This window comes from Nerophis ophidion, linkage group LG08 (assembly GCF_033978795.1).
Source record: "Nerophis ophidion isolate RoL-2023_Sa linkage group LG08, RoL_Noph_v1.0, whole genome shotgun sequence".
NCBI lineage: Eukaryota > Metazoa > Chordata > Actinopteri > Syngnathiformes > Syngnathidae > Nerophis > Nerophis ophidion.
The window spans coordinates 59,269,073-59,289,085 of NC_084618.1; the positions used below are offsets into that span (position 1 = coordinate 59,269,073).

The 20,013-nt window shown below is 40.0% G+C and overlaps 1 long non-coding RNA gene across 1 annotated transcript in view; it reads left to right on the plus strand.

The window, feature by feature from the left end:
* Positions 1-19,778, plus strand: part of LOC133558060 (uncharacterized) — a 53,016-nt gene extending 33,238 nt beyond the window's left edge. The window contains exon 3 of the long non-coding RNA XR_009807892.1: positions 19,484-19,778. This is a non-coding gene — a long non-coding RNA (uncharacterized LOC133558060). The remainder of the gene's footprint in view (positions 1-19,483) is intronic.
* Positions 19,779-20,013: the final 235 nt, after the last annotated feature.

Consider the following 20,013-nt stretch of genomic DNA (forward strand, 5'->3'; position numbering starts at 1 on the left):
AAAAGTAGTTTTTCGGAAAATCCACCTTTTTGTGAAGGTATTTGATTTGTCACCTCAGAGCGACGTCCTCACAGTTGAAGGCACATTGCAACGCATCTTAAAAGTTAAAAGTAATCAATCAATCAATCTTTATTTATAAAGCACTTTTCATACATAAAACAAATGCGATGCAAAGTGCATTAAGGAGTTAAAAACAATACCCCGGTAACCCATATCGTCGACTATCACATACGTACGCATGGACACAGACACCAAACACAAACACACACACAACATACACACGTTTGCAACTGGACCAATGGATTGCATGCCTGAGTACAGAGGAGACATGTGAGTAAACACTATCCCAGGTGCCATCTGCACCAGGAGGTCATCAGTCCATGGCCACCAGGGCGCTAAGGCATGTCTTACTTCAGATTAAGCTGAAAGTTTGTGTAGTGTCTTGTGCTGGTGAAAGCAACCAAAAACAGAGCAGTTTCCTTCCATGTTGTGTACTACAATCAGTCTCACGCTGGGCAGTGTGGCTGGGTTTCTAGAGCCGCCATGTCAGCAACTTGAGGTTTCTAGGTCCAATCCTCGCTTCTGTCATCCGTGTCATTGCTGTGGTGTCCTTGGGCAAGACACCTCACCTAAGTGCTCCCAGTGCCACCCACACTGGTTTAAATGTTGTTTAAAGATAAAGTGAATTGTGAAGTGAATTATATTTATATAGCGCTTTTCTCTAGTGACTCAAAGCGATTTTACATAGTGAAAGCCAATATCTGAGTTACATTTAAACCCGTGTGGGTGGCACACTGGTTTAAGATAATGAGTTTCACTATGTAAAGCACTTTGAGTCTCTAGAGAAAAGTGCTATATAAATTCACTTCAAATAAACTTAAAATGGCAAACTCGCGCAAAGAGATTTGGTTACATTTTCTACCATTTAAGTAAATATCCACAGACGTCACAGTCTGAAAAACGTCACAGGTTGTGCAAATTCCAAACGGTTGAGGCAGAAGTATGAAGGAGACAATATTGTTTTATAAATATCTCTGCAATGCCTCTGTGCTTTGATTTCAAATTTTCAGGACTTCCCAAATACCATCACGTTACAAAAGTTGGTTTTGCATAGTAGGGCCCCTTTAAACTGGATCATATTAGTACTTTAACTTTGTTGCTTAATCTATTCCATAATTTAATTTCACATATTGATATGCTAGATGTTTTAAATGTTGTACGGGCATACAAATATTTTAGGTTTATTTTTTCCCTCAGGTTATATTGCTCCTCTTTTTGAGAAGAATTGTCGTATATTTTTGAGTAGCAGGATATAGTTAGCTTTGTACATAATTTTAGCTGTTTGCAAATGCACCAAATCATTGAGTTCAATATTTTTGATTTGATAAATTAAAACTTTAAATTTGCATTACATTGTGTATTATTCTAACTGACCTTTTTTGTAATGCGGTTAGTGAATGAAATTGACTTTTGTAGTTATTTCCCCATATTTTTACACACAAACTTTGATATGGTAAGACTCGGTTTACTTAGCTTTATTCAATATTGACATCTTTCTCACCACCTTTTTATTGTATGTTTTTATACTTCTGTCTATTTGAATTTGTGTTTGACTTTCTTTCCTACTGCTACCGAATAGCATTATTTTAGATTTACTTAGATTGAAGGATCGTTTGACAAAAAACAGACTATCTCTTAAATTTGTCAATTTCTTCTGTTATTATTTGTATTAGCTTCTGTATGTTGTCTCTTGAACAGAACGAGGTTATGTCCTTTGCCAATGACACTAACTTATCTTATATCCAAACCTGTTGATGTGTATTTGCCTAGCTTCACACATAGCTTCCTGTTGGTTAAGAAGCTTCTTATCCAGTTTAAAATCCAACCCTCTGTTGCCATAACATTCTAATTTGTTATTTTAGATATTATGATTAATTGTGTCAAATGCTTTTTTGGATCCATAAACGTTGCTGCTGAACTCTGTTTACTATCTATTGCATTGGTACTTTCCTCCGTTATTTCTATTAATGCCACCGATGTTAGGATGTTCGCTCGGTATCTGTATTGGTTGTCCTCAAGTGTTCCACTTTTATTTATAAATTTGTCGCTAAACAATTTTACAATGATTTGAAAATTGGGAAACTAGGACACAGAAATTTACTTCTATGATTTATTTGGACTCGGTGGCTGTTTACATCGCTCAGTACAATAGAAATGTTTTTATGTTGGCTGTTGCTGTTGCACAACAATTGTATTTTCAAGTCTGAAGCAAATTTAAAGGGGAACATTAAAAAAAGACCATATATTTTTTTCACCGATTTCCGAACTCGAAATGGGTGGATTTTGGCGGATTAAGCGCTTTTCTTTTATTCACTCTCGGAGCGATGACGTCACAACGTGACGTAACAGGTAATCAATCCGTCATTTTCTCAAACACATTACAAAAAACCGAGTCAAATCAGCTCTGTTATTTTGCGTTTTTTCGACTGTTTTCCGTACCTTGTATATATCATGCCTTGTCGGTGTGTTGTCGGAGGGTGTAACAACACGATCAGGGACGGATTCAAGTTGATTTACGTGGAGTGTGCATCGATTAGCACGGCATGCTAATCGATGCTAACATGCTATTTAGGCTAGTTGTATGTACCTATTGCATCGTTATGTAGCTATATTTGCATACAGCCTTTCCCTCCACCCACATTTAATGCCAAACAAACATATATTAATTGACGGATTCAAGTTGCACCAGTGTCAAAAGACGCGAAAGTCCCTCGTTTGGTCTGCACATTTTACCGACAATGCTACGACAGACATGGCAAAGAGAAATGTGTGCATATCCTGCGACACTCAAAGCAGATGCATTTCCAACGATAAAGTCAACGAAATCACAAAGGTGAGTTTTGTTGATGTTATTGACATATTTGGTCGCAGCATGACTGCCAGCTAATCGATGCTAAAATGCTATTTAGGCTAGCTGTATGTACATTTGTAGCTATATTTGCATCCAGCCTTTCCCTCCACCCACATTTAATGCCAAACAAACACTTACCAATCGACGGATTTAAGTTGCTCCAGTGGTCTGGTCAAAAGATGCAATCGTTGGTTAAAAGGCGATCGCCAAATAGCTTCAATAGCTATTCGCTCAATAGCTTCAGTTTCTTCTTCAATTTTGTTTTCGCTATCTGCCTCCATACTCCAACCATCCATTTCAATACATGCGTAAACTGTTGAATCGCTTAAGCCGCTGAAATCCGAGTCTGAATCCGAGCTAATGTCGCTATATCTTACTGTGCTATCCGCCATGTTGTTTGTATTGGCATCACTAGATGACGTCACAGGAAAATGGACGGTGGATTTACAGATAGCAAAAATCAGGCACTTTAAAGCCTTTTTTTCGGGATATTCCATGATGGGTAAAATTTTGAAAAAACCTTCGAAAAATAAAATAAGCCACTGGGAACTGATTTTTATTGGTTTTTACCCTTCCAAAATTGTGATAATGTTCCCCTTTAAAAATAGCTCCTTAAGTGGAAGTTTTAATAAAACATGGTTGTAAATGTCAAAAAATGCCAGTCGTGAAAATGGACAACATGTGCCTGTTTAAATGTACAAAACAACAATAGAGGACCACAAAGCCGACATTTACTGTGGCCACATCACTTCCATATGTCAAATCTTAATCACGTTATATGTGCTATTGAGGGCTGTACATTATCATTTGGGTTGAGGACGGGCAGAAGGAGAGCCTTGATGTAGTGTTTGTTTACAATGGTACATCGCCAACCACTGGCTGTGAATGCATTGCAAGTCTATGTGAATGTTGTTGTCTGTATGTAAAATGTAGATTTAGATCCTGATATTCACTCACAGAAGCTTTTTTGTCTCGATGCCATGTACTGTATATGCAGCACTGTGCAACCAAACGTCTGCTCTCTTCTTGTTTGTGGTCCCCTTTAGTCCCTGAGCCAAACCCAAGTTTATGAACTTTAGTCAGAATTCAACTTCTGTAAACGTGGTGAGAAGGTTGGCAGGGTATTCTCGGGGTTGCCCCATCCAAGTGTTTATGAATGTGGGACTGTAGGACAGTGGGTTTTCTGCTCCCACCTGTAGCAAAGCACCTGATGGAAGACTTCCCAATTCTTCTTTGTTTGTGGTTGCCCCATTTCTTATATTGTCAGTCTTTGCACTCATCCAAATCCTCAGAAATCGGACTGTATAATTTGATATGCTCAACATCTGCTGGTAATTTTTAGCATTTATGACTTGGTTTACGACTATGGTCATCCTTGGAACTTGCATATCATTGATGGTTCACCCTTTTAACCCTCAGTGGGCTGAGTAAAAATACCAGTAATTTTTGTTTTGTCATCTTTATTTTGACTATGGCTGAGACACGGATGTACCAATAATTCTAAGAACGGATGAGGTTGACCTCTGGCATGTAGTGATGTTCCACATCACTCCGAGCCCATAACAACCCACATGATCACTATCCATTTTCCACAGATCAGATGAGCCATTTGCCGAAGCTTTAGGATCAAGTTCCTCGAGGTCAGCCACCTCGAGGACTTCCACACTATAGTGGCGAAGCTTCTACATTGCCCCCCTGTTTGCCACCCCAAATTTAATTAGCTTTTGACGCTGTCAGTCAAGCAAATGCTACCCGCTATTGCTTGGATTTTATTGACGTCATGTCCGGCTCACTTCCCGTCCATTAAATATATGTGATGGTCAAGCTAACTCTCTTCTCAATGGGTACTAGGCAACATTTAGCCTTTCTCGAAGAAAAAATGTCTTATGCTTGCGTTGTTTTCAACTGTACTAATCGTTTGTATCATGAAAAGGATAAACGTTTCTTCAGAGTTTCTCGAGAGGTTGTCAAAAAGGGCGGAAGAGTGCAAGATTTTACAAAACGACAGGAAAAGCAGCTCACTCTGCCGTCCAAGGCAGCAGATTCGAATAATGCATCCGTTTCACTTTATGCGTTTTTTTAAATATATTTTTTATGTTTATTATTCCCTTTTTAAGTATTGTTTTGATATTATTTGTATTTCTTAAAACATGTTTGCTACAAGTGTTTTGAAAAGCACCAACTCGACCAGTCTAGATTAAGAAAAAAAAAAAAAAATGTAGGCAAAAACTAAAAGAGTTAAGTTTTTACCAAAGACAGAAATCATATATGTACCTTTCATCACATACGCAATTTTGACATCTATAGTTATATTCTGATAAAGACGAGGAAAAACACGCTACTCTTAAACGTCACGTGAAACAGCAACAAACATCGATAGATGCGAAGCTAAATCAAGAAACCCAACAACCTAAGCCGAGCAAAAACAATGGATATTTATCGGGAGAATCTTGATACCAATGTTCTTGACCCAGCCACGCATACAGAAGCTGTAGGCCTCCGTGCTTGTCAAGTTTTTATCTGTTTTGTAGTGTAGAATAACGTCTGGAGCACAATAGATCCATATGTCTGGGAACGCACCTGACGTATTATCCTTGATATCGACAAATCTTTTTTTAATCAAGTATTGAGATCAGTTCCGTTTCATTTTTGCTTGTATCTGCTTTTTGCAGGAAGATTTAGGCCTCTTTTGTACTGCTTGCTGTACAACAGTTGACCACCACAGGTTTTCACTTTTTGGAAAAGTCACGTGTCAGAATACAAGCTATTCTATCACCAACCAGATTTAAAACACGAAACACAAACACGATTCAAACGCAGATAAAGTAATGGCAGCTGAACTAACTAGCGTCTACTACACTGTGAAACACTCCCTATCATTTTTCATGGAGAAAACTTAAAAATAAGAACAGCCCGGTGGTCTCCTTGGTGCTGTAGCAGCATTAAAATTGGTAATTAGTAATTGGTAATTTCAGACAAAAATGAAAACAATTATTATTTGTTATATGTTTTGGGATTTTTCTTGGTCAGATTGGATTTGTATTTCCGGTTTTAATTATTATTTCATGTAGTACCTGATGTTATACCCAATGGTGTTTTTTGTTGGCATTGTCTAGTGATGGAGATCATTTTCTAATACGTTTTAATTTTTTTGATTTGGCATTTTAAATACATTATGATGTATGATTTATGAGCAATAGTTATTAGCACCTATTGGTCAAAATATAGAAAAATGCACTTGCCTTCATATTTTAATTTTTGGGTGGGCCCCCGAATTTATTAGTTGTACTCTACTGTGCCCCTACCTCAAAATAGTCTGGATCCGCCCCTGCCACACTCACCAGTTCTTTTTTGTGAGTCCTCCTCCTCTACACCAGCCATGGAAGCTCACAAAATCCCTATGTAGAAAACCTTTAAAGTACTGTAAGCAAAACACATCACGTCTTCTCACCTTCTCAGATCCACACTGAGACATGTTTTAAATTGGAAGCCTGTGAGCAGCATGGTGTTCTTAGGGTGATCTGAGGCTATGCTCAATACACTTACCCAGCTGCTTGGGCGCATAGATGTGTCTGTAACTCCCAAAACACAGAAAAAAACAATACTAAGAACTATAAAATCTAAATCAGTTGCACCATTGTATGTTTTTGGATAGGAAACTCAAGTGGTTACTCATTGAGACAAGTATTTCGGACAAATTGCTACCTTTTCGCAGATTCGTCATTGTTTTGTCATATCCCAGTTGTATTTGTCTTTGCCAAAAAGGAAATACCTTATACGCCACAGTGTACGCCGCTTCACTCGTGCACATACACAGATGCAGCGGTCACATTGCACAAAGGGACATAGTTGTGGCCTTCCAGGAATGATACCAGTTCAGTTCACTGGTGTTTTTAAAGTCCATCAACAGTCAGTCAAGACTCATGGCCTGATTTACTGAGATCCAAATACCACGTGCTAGACAGCGTGTGCAAAATGTGAAATAGCGTGTACTAGAGATGCGCAGATAGGCAATTGTATCATCCGCATCCGCGTCACCAAAAACGTCATCCACCCGCCGTCCACCCGAACCAACATTTTATCGGGACCGTACCCGCCCGCCAACTGCCCGCTGAATTATATCAGAAGTTGGCCACCTTTATTACTCACAGAACTATTTAAAACTGTTTCACAGAGTAATGTAATCAATTGGAGCTGCTAACGTTCTCGCGACTATTCAGTAGCGTTCATCCTGATGACAAGAATATGGGCGTGCTGTGAAGCCATTGGCTTTGACACCTTCAACAACATGTACGTAGCAATTGTTGGTCCAGCAACATGTTGTGTGCAGCTTCCGCAATCACATGTATGAGATTGAAAGGTATACTGGGTGATACAGAGTACACTGATGGTTGTGATATAAACAACTTTAACACTTACTAATATGCGCCACGCTATGAAGCCACACAATACAAGATTGACAAACACATTTCGGGAGAACATCCTCACAGTAACACAACATAAACGCAACACAACTAACACCCAAAATCCATTGTATAAAATAGTCGGGGGTACCATGAATACAAAGGATTATGGGTATTTGTTGTGTTGCGTTTATGTTTATGATACATCCAAGATGGCGGCGCCCAGACGGGCTCCGACATGGCGGAGCTCCTGCTAAAGATGGAACATTTGGCAGAAATACCGGACAATTCTACAAACTTTATGGCTGGCTCACATCGTGGTCACTACGTGATCACGTACGACCGCCAGACACTTCTGGATGTGGACATATCGGGCCGTTTTGGACTGATAGACGCGTGCTTGTTCGACGTGCTAACTAGCACGGGACTACTTCGGCGGCTACATCCAGCGGCCTGTGAAGCAGCGGAGTCTAGTAGCAGTGGGGGCCGTCTACGGAGCAGACGCCAGCGGTGTGATCGGAAACGCGGATGTCGAGCGGGGCTAAAAACAAAGCAGAAGGCTAATCCCCACAGAACACCACTTCCCTCCATCCTGAAGCCGGATTTAAATGGAAGATGCGAGACTACTGGTCTGGGTAAGGAGTCAGTTAAATTAGAACAAGTTAAGGAGTCAGTTAAATTAGAACAAGTTTTTTCTGCTTTGAGTGTTTCAGAGTTGGACATGTGTTTTACCGAGGTGGCTAACTATGATGCGTGCAGTTTATCAAAGCAACAAACAAACAATCGGAAAATCCCCGTTACTGAGGTGGCTAACCATGATGCGTGCAGTTTATCAAAGCAACAATCAAACAACCGGAAAATTCCCGTCGTATCAATTCCTAGATATGGTCGTAATTATACTAAATGCACTGGGCATAATAAACACAACATTATTAATATTGCTACTACGGATAATTTGATCAAAGATTCCCTAAAACAGCCCACTACCTATAATATAGGTTTTTTAAACATAAGATCATTGTCTCCCAAAATGTTGTTAGTTAATGATATTATCAGAGACAACAATCTTAACGTCATCGGTCTCAGCGAAACCTGGCTTAAACCAAACGACTTTTTTGCGCTAAATGAGGCATCTCCTCCTAACTTTACACATGCGCATATTGCCCGTCCGCTTAAAAGGGGTGGGGGGGTCGCACTAATATACAACGAAAACTTTAACCTTAGTCCTAACATAAATGATAAATATAAATCATTTGAGGTGCTTACTATGAAGTTTGTCACACCGCTCCCTCTACACATGGCTGTTATCTACCGCCCCCCAGGGCCCTATTCGGACTTTATCAATGAATTCTCAGAGTTCGTTGCTGATCTAGTGACACACGCCGATAATATAATCATAATGGGGGACTTTAATATTCATATGAATACCCCATCGGACCCACCGTGCGTAGCGCTCCAGACTATAATTGATAGCTGTGGTCACACACAAATAATAAATGAACCCACGCATCGCAACGGTAATACGATAGACCTATTGCTTGTCAGGGGTATCACCGTTTCCAAAGTTACGATACTCCCGTATACTAAAGTATTGTCCGATCATTACCTTATAAAATTCGAGATTCAGACGCATGTTCGTCAAACTAATAATAATAATAACTACTATAGCAGCCGCAACATTAATACGGCCACAACGACAACTCTTGCTGACCTACTGCCCTCGGTAATGGCACCATTCCCAAAATATGTGGGCTCTATTGATAACCTCACTAACAACTTTAACGACGCCCTGCGCGAAACCATTGATAACATAGCACCGCTAAAGTTAAAAAAGGCTCCAAAAAAGCGTACCCCGTGGTTTACAGAAGAAACTAGAGCTCAGAAATTATTATGTAGAAAGCTGGAACGCAAATGGCGGACGACTAAACTTGAGGTGCACCATCAAGCATGGAGTGATGGTTTAATAACTTATAAACGCATGCTTACCTTAGCTAAAGCTAAATATTACTCAAATCTCATCCACTGTAATAAAAACGATCCTAAATTTTTGTTTAGTACGGTAGCATCGCTAACCCAACAAGGGACCCCCTCCAGTAGCTCCACCCACTCAGCTGATGACTTTATGCAATTCTTTAGTAAGAAAATTGAAGTCATTAGAAAGGAGATTAAAGACAATGCGTCCCAGCTACAACGGGGTTCTATTAACACTGATACGATGGTATATACGGCGGATACTGCCCTCCAAAATAGTTTCTCTCGTTTTGAGGAAATAACATTAGAGGAATTGTTACAACGTGTAAATGGAATAAAACAAACAACATGTTTACTTGACCCTCTTCCTGGGAAACTGATCAAGGAGCTCTTTGTATTATTAGGTCCATCAGTGCTAAATATTATAAACTTATCACTCTCCTCGGGAACTGTTCCCCTAGCATTCAGAAAAGCGGTTATTCATCCTCTTCTTAAAATACCTAACCTCGATCCTGACCTCATGGTAAACTACCGACCGGTGTCTCACCTTCCCTTTATTTCAAAAATCCTCGAAAAAATTGTTGCAGAGCAGTTAAATGAACACTTAGCATCTAACAATCTATGTGAAACCTTTCAATCCGGTTTCAGGGCAAATCACTCCACGGAGACAGCCCTCGCAAAAATGACTAATAATCTATTGCTAACGATGGACTCTGGTGCGTCATCTATGTTGCTGCTCCTCGATCTTAGTGCTGCTTTCGATACCGTCGATCATAATATTTTATTAGAACGTATCAAAACACGAATTGGTATGTCAGACTTAGCCCTGTCTTGGTTTAACTCTTATCTTACTGATAGGATGCAGTGTGTCTCCCATAACAATGTGACCTCGGACTACGTTAAGGTAACGTGTGGAGTTCCCCAGGGTTCGGTCCTTGGCCCTGCACTCTTCAGCATCTACATGCTGCCGCTAGGTGACATCACCCAACTCTACATGCCCCTAAAGCTGACCAACACGCCGGATTGTAGTCAGCTGGAGGCGTGTCTTAATGAAATTAAACAATGGATGTCCGCTAACTTTTTGCAACTCAACGCCAAAAAAACGGAAATGCTGATTATCGGTCCTGCTAGACACCGAACTCTATTTAATAATGCAACTCTAACATTTGACAACCAAACAATTAAAGAAGGCGGCACGGTAAAGAATCTGGGTATTATCTTTGACCCAACTCTCTCCTTTGAGGCACACATTAAAAGCGTTACTAAAACGGCCTTCTTGCATCTCCGTAATATCGCAAAAATTCGCTCCATTCTGTCCACTAAAGACGCTGAGATCATTATCCATGCGTTTGTTACGTCTCGCCTCGACTACTGTAACGTATTATTTTCGGGTCTCCCCATGTCTAGCATTAAAAGATTACAGTTGGTACAAAATGCGGCTGCTAGACTTTTGACAAGAACAAGAAAATTTGATCACATTACGCCTGTACTGGCTCACCTGCACTGGCTTCCTGTGCACTTAAGATGTGACTTTAAGGTTTTACTACTTACGTATAAAATACTACACGGTCTAGCTCCATCCTATCTTGCCGATTGTATTGTACCATATGTCCCGGCAAGAAATCTGCGTTCAAAGGACTCCGGCTTATTAGTGATTCCCAAAGCCCAAAAAAAGTCTGCGGGCTATAGAGCGTTTTCCGTTCGGGCTCCAGTACTCTGGAATGCCCTCCCGGTAACAGTTCGAGATGCCACCTCAGTAGAAGCATTTAAGTCTCACCTTAAAACTCATTTGTATACTCTAACCTTTAAATAGACTCCCTTTTCAGACCAGTTGATCTGCCGTTTCTTTTCTTTTTCTTCTATGTCCCACTCTCCCTTGTGGAGGGGGTCCGGTCCGATCCGGTGGCCATGTACTGCTTGACTGTGTATCGGCTGGGGACATCTCTGCGCTGCTGATCCGCCTCCGCTTGGGATGGTTTCCTGCTGGCTCCGCTGTGAACGGGACTCTCGCTGCTGTGTTGGATCCGCTTTGGACTGGACTTTCGCGACTGTGTTGGATTCAATATGGATTGAACTTTCACAGTATCATGTTGGACCCGCTCGACATCCATTGCTTTCCTCCTCTCGAAGGTTCTCATAGTCATCATTGTCACCGACGTCCCACTGGGTGTGAGTTTTCCTTGCCCTTATGTGGGCCTACCGAGGATGTCGTAGTGGTTTGTGCAGCCCTTTGAGACACTAGTGATTTAGGGCTATATAAGTAAACATTGATTGATTGATTGATTGATGTTGTGTTACTGTGAGGATGTTCTCCCGAAATGTGTTTGTCGTTCTTAATTTGTGTGGCTTCAAAGCGTGGCGCATATTACTAAGTGTCTTAAAATAGTTTATATCACAACCATTAGTGTACTCTGTGTCACCCAGTATGCCTTGCAGTCATGTAGGTGTTGCCGCGGAAGCCACACACAACGTGTTGCTGAACTGACAAGCAGATCGTGTGTGATGTAGAAGGCGACAAAGCCAATGGCTTCATAGCACGCATAAATATTTAATATCTGGGTGACTGCCGGCAGTCATTCAAGAGACTAATAGCGTCTCCTATTGACTTCTTCGCTTTATGATACGGGTCTTAAATGGCTCTTTGAATGGCAAAGGATACCGATCCTAGAACCATGTATATCAAATGTCTCCGGATGGTTCAACCGCCACCCGCCCGAATCTAATTAAAATCTATTTTTTCGTCATGTCAACCGCCCAACCCGCGGTTTACCCGCGGATGAGACCGCAAACCGCGCATCTCTAGTGTGTACTATGTTGTGGGCGTTTTGCGTGTGATCTACCAACACTGCGTGTGTAATTGAAAAGTGGTGCAAAATTTTAAATGAGGATTTTGTATGCATCTGGGGCTTATACCACGGAAATACGTGGTATAAAAATTGTACAATCTACAGTATAAAACAGAAACATATGCACACCGACACTTCATTCTGTGTGCGAGCACATCTTTTCTCAGAGTCGTGTTTGTTTGTGTCAGATAGCGTGACCTTGTGCTAAATAGCTAAATAAAATGCAACACAGTTCTCGCAAAACAGTGATGAATATTGATCAATCACATTGTGTGTTCTGTATAATATATTTGCATTTTATCCTCTCAGTATTATTTGCGTTGTTATGATCAGCATATATTCTACATATTAATGACAACAGGGACGCAAAATAGATTGCACGCCTTATTCTGCTCACTTATTAGACGCAATCCACTTTGCACACGTGTAGTAGATCAGCTTTGCGTGTGCTATTAAGTTTGCGCATGGTTTAGCACACGCGAACCTTCATTAAATCAGGTCCTAAGTATATTTTGTATCTCTTTACATTTAACGTTGTCCACACCACCCTTTTGCCGTGGCAACAACCACAGTTGATCCTGAAATTGGACAACATATTATTATTATTATTTGCATCTAAATTACTGTTCTGTTCATCTTGCATGTCACAAAATTTAGTAACAATTTTTTAAAACATTGTTTTAGGACAAAATATGTACCCTTTGTTTTCCTTATTTAGAATGTACTGCCTTGGGCACGGCTTAAAGTACCAATTCGGCATTGGTATCAGATAATATTTAAACAATATCCAATCCTTGTATTTGCTATCCATTATTTCACTCACTGTAGCTCTGTCTGTCCGAAGCTCCAAATGTAGACCCACCCAGCTTGGTACGATACCAAAACACCTCGGTTTCTCGATTTTCTGTCACTAGTCCGAGGCTGCAGTAATACTAGGTCGCCCATTGATTGATTGGTTATAACTTTTATTAGTAGATTGCACAGTACAGTACATATTCCATACAATTGACCACTAAATGGTATCACCCAAATAAGTTTTTCAACTTGTTTAAGTCGGGGTCCACGTTAATCAATTCATGGTCATGATACCTGTGTAATTCCTTTTGGCAGAGAACTTGTATAAACTTTTATGGATATTTTCCCCACAAATGTTGGTTGTATTACAAAATGTATAACTTCAGGGATATTAGAAAAGACATATTAGATATGTCCAAATCATGTGATCGGATCGGCGGCCGCTATTTGCCTTTTTCCATTTTTTGACAGTTGGCTGATTAGCTGCGGAGCCCAGACAATATTTCTCGCAGATTTGTCTTAAAGATTGTACTCACTTGAAAGATTATTTCAAAATAGATGCACATTCAGGGAGACAACTTCATTTCCATATTCCTTGATTCATGTCTTGCCAGAACACCGGCTCGAATTTGAGAGCAAACTGCGACAAGTGAGTTGTCTATCCACAGAGCAAAGCTGCTTCTATGAGATTATTTCTCCCTACCGTGTCAGAAAATAAACTGTTTCGTCCCCCTATTATTATCACTGGAGGACTAGAGGAAAATTAATGGCTAAGCATGCTACACACACACAGCAAGCAGGACGACACGAGAAGCTAACCACTAATGCTTCAATGAAAATGAGGGGTGATGGATCCAGATGTACAAACCCCGTTTCCATATGAGTTGGGAAATTGTGTTTGATGTAAATATAAACGGAATACAATGATTTGCAAATCATTTTCAACCCATATTCAGTTGAATATGCTACAAAGACAACATATTTGATGTTCAGGTTTTGCTTTGCATATCAGAGTTTTAACTTGCACTTACAGATGTATCAACCAACTGTAGTTACTGACAGTGGTTTTATTAAGTGTACCTGAGCCCATGTGGTGATATCCTTTACACACTGATGTCGGTTTTTGATGCAGTACCGCCTGAGGGATCAAAAGTCAGTAATATCATCGCTTACGTGCCATTTATCAACAATTCCGAGGAACGCCGCTGGCTTCGCTGGGCCCAAGCTCATCTAAGATGGACTGATGCAAAGTGTAAAAGTGTTCTGTGGTCTGACTAGTCAACATTTCAAATTATATTTGGAAACTGTGGACGTGGTGTCTTCCGGAACAAAGGGTCACCAATTTGTAAGCAAATTGTTGAACAGTTTTAGAACAACATTTCTCAACGAACTATTGCAAGGAATTTAGGGATTTTACCATCTACGGTCCGTTTAATCATCAAAAGGTTCAGAGAATCTGAAGAAATCACTGCATGTAAGCGATGATATTACGGACCTTTGATCCCTCAGGCGGTACTGCATCAAAAACCGACATCAGTGTGTAGATATCACCACATGAGCTCAGGAACACTTCATAAAACCACTGTCAGTAATTACAGTTGGTCGCTACATCTGTAAGTGCAAGTTAAAACTCTACTATGCAAAGCAAAACCCATTTATCAACAACACCAAGGAACGCCGCTGGCTTCGCTGGGCCAGAGATCATCTAAGATGGACTGAAGCAAAGTGGAAAAGTGTTCTATGGTCTGACGAGTTCACATTTCAAATTATATTTGGAAACTGTGGACGTGGTGTCCTTTGGAACAAAGAAGAAAATAACCATCCAGATTGTTATAGGCGCAAAGTTCAAAAGCCAGCATCTGTGATGGTATGGGGGTGCATTAGTGCCCAAGTCATGGGTAAATTACACATCTGTGAAGGCACCATTAATGCTGAATGGTCCATACAGGTTTTGAAGCAACATATGTTGTCATCCAAGCAACGTTATCATGGACAATGCCAAGCCACGTGTTACAACAGCATGGGTTCGTAGTAAAAGAGTGCGGGTACTTTCCTGGCCCACCTGCAGTCCAGACATGTCTCCTATCGAAAATCTGTGGCGCATTATGGAGCATAAAATATGACAGCGGCTGTTGAACGACCAAAGCTCTACATAAAACAAGAATGAGAAAGAATTCCACTTTCAAGGCTTCAACAATTAGTTTCCTCAGTTCCCAAACGTTTATTGAGTGTTGTTAAAAGAAAAGGTGATGTAACACAGTGGTGAACATGTCCTTTCCCAGCTACTTTGGCACATGTTGCAGCCATGAAATTCTAAGTTAATTATTATTTGCAAAAAAAAAACAAAGTTTATGAGTTTGAACATCAAATATATTGTGTTTGTAGTGCATTCAACTGAATATGGGTTGAAAAGGATTTGCAAATCATTGTATTCCGTTTATATTTACATCCAACACAATTTCCCAACTCATATGGAAACGGGGATTGTATATACACCGTATTGAATACAAAATATTATTTTTTTACAAACTCAGGGAGTAAGTCGTTGGATACTTGAAGGCTCTGAGGGAAAAACTTAAATGGGAGCCAATAGTAGTTTTTGCTTATGTTTAATTATCGTGCATTAGCCACTTTGTATTGTTGAAAACATTTTTTGCAGCATTCAATACCACAATAAGTACATTATCTGATTTACAACAATACTAGCTAAGTCCACATTTAATAGGATAAACTTTATAAATATGTATTATTGTGTTTACTTTAGTTGCTTGGGATAAAGTATTTTCAGTTTTATAATTTATTGTCAAAGTATTGCATATCAGGACAAAAAAATCAAATGGGGATCATAGGCAAAAGAAATGTTGATCAGTACAGCTCTACATATTTTAAGTGATATTTTTAGCTATCTTAAAAACAATACAAAACTACAAGGAACTTGAGTTACAAGCACATTTACAACATACTTTTTATGAGCAGGTGGTTTTTTTTGTGTCTCATATAAATGAGTTGCGCTTTTCATGCAATAGCAATCAGATGTGATGTTCGGGTCCCTTTTAAAAAAAAAGGCATTTTGTGGAGAGGCGTAGCCGCCGAGCCGACGGCGGGGTAGGACAAACCGTGGTCCTATTCAAGATGGTGGCCAGGAGGCGGAGTATGCAGCGGAACGGAGAGGCGGGGCGCGCCTGGAGCAACGCTGCAGCGATCGGAACCAGGTGTGTAATACTCACACCTGCTCTCAATCTGCATCTCCTCCTGCTGTATAAAAGAGGAGAAGGAGGAGCAATTGTGGCAGAAGAAGTAGGAGAGAGTCGGAGTGAAGACAGCCAGACGAACGGTCGGATGAGCAAGAACCACCGAGAGCCACGGAGCGACCAAGACCAGCACAAGAAGACGCGGGCGACTGAAAAGGAGAGCGGTGCAAGCAGCCAAGGAGGCACTGAAAGAGCGACCGACTGACACTGCGAGCGACTTTATTGCAAAATAAAGAGTCAAACCTGTGCGAAGCGATGTCCTCCGTTAATGGTCCACCTAACCCTAACCCACACGATGGCAGCAGAAAGCCGTTCACACATGTAATAACTTAATGTCAAGTCATCATTAAATTGCCTTGATATGTCAAAATGCATTAATAAATCATGTTCTTTTGGAATACCTCTATAACTGATAACAGTAATTCAGCCGGCATATGCTCATTTCAAAATTAGACTTACAGCCCCGAAATCTTGTTATTGTTTTCATTTCCAAGTCCCGCCCGCCACCATTTGACCATTTAGAAAGTCTGTGAGTGTGTCACATCCAGGTTGCCAGTTACGCACCACCATTTTAGTCGAGCGACAGGCACTGGTAAAATTACTAAACATGTCAGACCTTAGTAAATCTAAAAAGCGTTGTTACGGTTCTCAACTTATCCATGGCAAAGCCAGAAACAAAACAAGGATTTGTATCGGGGATGCCTTTGAAAGATGTAGACGATTGAAGGCGGAGAAGATGTTTTCATCTGACGCCAAACTTGCCAGTTTCCTCTTTGATAGGTAAGTATGGCATTTATGTTTTACTATTACTTCTAATAAACGGAAATGGACATTTCTAATGTAAACTATATTGTCCAATACAATATAAGACAGTGGTTCTTAACCTTAGTTCGATCAAACCCTAGGGGTTCGGTGAGTCGGCCTCAGGGGTTCGTCGGAGGTCAAAACACACCCGATTCATCGTGTCAATAAAAACTTCTCCCTATCGGCGTATTACGGATACGGCAACAGCAGAAGTAACACTGATTTGCAGGTGTGTAATTTGTTGTGAGTTCATTCAACGTGTTGGTTTTGTTCTTTGAACAAGGTGCTGTTCATGCACAGTTCATTTTGTGCACCAGTAAAAAAACATGGTAACACTTTAGTATGGGGGACATATTCACCATTAATTACTGGCTTATTAACTTGCAACTTAGTAACATTTTGGCTCTTAACTAGTCATCATTAAGTACTTATTAATGCTTTATTCGGCATGGCCTCATTATAACACTAACCCTCTAACCCTAACCAAATAACTCCAAATTAAGTCTTTGTTACTTAGAATATGTTCCCTTAGTGTCAAAAAACCTTTAAATGAAGTCTTTGTTACTTAGAACATGTTACTTTAGTGTCAAAAAACCTTTAAATGAAGTCTTTGTTACTTAGATTATGTTCTCCATACTAAAGTGTTACCAAAAACACATAACTTTGTCTTGGCATTGTGAAACGTAGGGAGACAGCCAAATCACATGATAAAATAATTCCTCATTCGTGGTTGCATATTGTGGACTGTATGTACCAAGTTATATGGCAGTCTGAAACGTTTGAAACAGTAGCCTATAGACATACCTTGGAAAATGTTCTCCTCTATAGTTTTGGGCCTACATTAGGCTGCTAAGAATGCTCTACTTATTTTCACCAGTATACTATTTGTCAGAATAATTGTATAGAAGTTATCACACAACTTTGGGTTACATTGAGTTCAGCTCGCCCGGCAAGAAGACCAAATCTGTTTTTCCTCTTATCAAGCAAAAGGCTTGTAAAACTCCACTTTGTGCAATGGGATGCGACATGGAGGTGTCTGTTTCTTTGTGCCGGCTCCGAAATGACAACATTGGCACGGCTTCTTAAAGACGGGCTCTTTACTTGAGTTTATGCCGTGAAAACTACAGGACAAGACATGAAATACAATGGTTTTAGAAATAGTTCAGTCACAGGCAAATAGGGTGCTAAACAAAATAGCTACCCCGTGGCCGCCTGCCACTTCGGAGGTAATATTTCAGTCTTGTGCAACTAAATGAGCGTACAAAAATTAAACCAATGCACCCCACAAATATACAGAACAAGTCAACACAATATGACAAATACCTTGTTCAGCTAGCCAAATGTTCTTGCTGCTGCTGATGGCTCAAAGTCTTTTGCATGTCTGCAACCCCAAATACTACACCAAAATCTCGCGAGAATAGCGGTGTCACTAAGGAAATAAATTGCCCTTTTTATAGTAAACCAAATGTGTCTTATTTACAAAAAATATAACATGAATTCACAACCATAATAATTTTCAACAAAAAATGTTAACCCTTAAAACAAAAAATATTAAGTGTATGTTTCAACAACACTTACACTTTGATCTATTGTCAGCCACAGGAAGATCTTGTTTTGACCCAAGATCTACAAAGCGGAGAGGAAGCAGGACCTGACACCACTCCAGGCACCTTTTCTTTGAACTATTTATGACCGAGTGCAAAAGCTGTTTATGACCACCTCCCATTAGGAGCAGCTGTGTAATGTAATGTAATGCTATGTAACCAGAAAAGGCCCAAATAAAAGTGGAGGCGTAGAGCTCGCTCGTCAGAGCGTGGTGGGAGACTGTTCGAAGTTGCAGCCCAGACGTTTCTCCTCATGAACTAAATGTAGCCCTGCAGACTCTATTGATCTATATTGATATATAATGTATATGTTGTGTTTTTTATGTTGATTTAATTTAAAAAAATCACACAAAAAAATCTAAGGCTGGAAGGACTTGTGGCTTAAACATTTTTGTCTTTCTGTGTAGTCACTTGTAAGAAATGATAAAAATACAGTTGATCTTCAACCTGCAGAGAACTTTTTAGTCATGGGTCGAGATAAGACATATTTTCGGACTTGGGTAGCTCGCAAACAATTCTTGATTGTGTATGTATATTCACACTTAATAGTCAGACTGGCACTCCAGAGACCTTGATGTGTGTGTACATCCATCCATCCATCCATCCATCCATTCTCTACCGCTTATTCCCCTTTGGGTTGCGGGTGGTGCCCATCTGAGCTACAATCGGGCGGAAGGCGGGGTACAAGTCGCCACCTCATCACAGGGCGAACACTGATAGACAGACTTAATTTTCAATTTAATGTTTAGAGCGCTTTTGATATCAGAATTTTTACTGTCTCCCGTCTCTTATTTTATGGATGATTATTTTATGAGCCCCTGCAAAAGTGCATAAAGGAAAAGAAACCACTGCTACATTCATAAGTGTCTTCTTACTGTGTGTGTGAGTTACTCCGCAGTCAATGAAGCGGTCCTTTGGTCGCCAGCCTCCAGAAGATGACCTCTCAATCATGACTCGCTATGGCAACGACCCCCAGGGACGAGCAGGGGCCGACAGCCAGGATGTCAGATTTGTGCACCGAGGTGGATTTCCACAAAATGTCGGCTCTCACCAACACATCCTACGCAAATGTAAGTATTGAAACTAAGACGACAGTTCATAGAAGCAAATAATGCATGATTTATAATATCGATTCACATTCAAACAACAATTTTTATTTATTCCGAATTTTTGAGCATCAATTAAAAAAAATAATATACTTTTAAACTTTTTTTGAAATGTTTTTTTAAGAATCAATTTTTGACGTTATTGTTATTTTTACTGTTATTTTTATTATTTTTTGATTTTCCTTTTTTAGTATTGTATTTGTATATCCACTTAATTGCTCTGTAAAAATGGGATTGTTTGAGTTATGGTTGCTATAATAAGATTCAGATTGTTTTCTTTGTTTAAAAATAGAACAAGCACATTCTAAAAATGTGCAAATTA